Source organism: Habropoda laboriosa, unplaced genomic scaffold (assembly GCF_001263275.1).
Source record: "Habropoda laboriosa isolate 0110345459 unplaced genomic scaffold, ASM126327v1 scaffold175, whole genome shotgun sequence".
Lineage (NCBI taxonomy): Eukaryota > Metazoa > Arthropoda > Insecta > Hymenoptera > Apidae > Habropoda > Habropoda laboriosa.
The window spans coordinates 856,769-857,339 of NW_017100347.1; the positions used below are offsets into that span (position 1 = coordinate 856,769).

Sequence of the window (571 nt, forward strand, 5' to 3'; positions counted from 1 at the left end):
TATATAAATTTTTAGATTTTTGGAGAAATTTCGTTTGACGCAGTAATATTTACTTAAACACATTTTTTCTATATTAGTTACGTGCCCAAAAACATCTTCTGGCGAAGAAACTTTTGAAAACCATGGATGTTGATAAAAGAATAATTTTATTTATCGAATAATGGACGTTGAAAATAAATTTCGTAACTAAAAGCATTTGAATCTTAAAAAATTGTTTATCTAGTCACAAAATTACTCGTTAGTTGTTAAATATTTACCATTTTTCTTTGTTTGTTTAAATAACTAACTGATTACAAATTTTCTGGATTAATTATTGATTTCATTAAGTTACATTTTAAAATCTGAATAGAAATGTGATATTCTCTATTGCTGATCTAATTATTAGATTATTAAAAAAAATGTTTAAAAGAAGTAAGTAAATAATTGATGGAATTTTATATTGCAAATACGTTCAAATTTCTTTTATGCTGTGGCTGTAAATGTTCATAAAAACTCTTGTTTCTTTGTTAAACAAGTAACAAATAATAACTACTTTTGTTAATATCTTGACTTTATTTTGACTTGAATATAT

At 22.8% G+C, this 571-nt stretch overlaps 1 protein-coding gene across 1 annotated transcript in view; it reads left to right on the plus strand.

Moving 5' to 3' along the window:
- The window catches only part of LOC108574593 (serine/threonine-protein kinase minibrain), a 13,417-nt gene that overhangs the window by 4,344 nt on the left and 8,502 nt on the right, over window positions 1-571 (plus strand). The gene's annotated exons all lie outside the window — the stretch shown is intronic.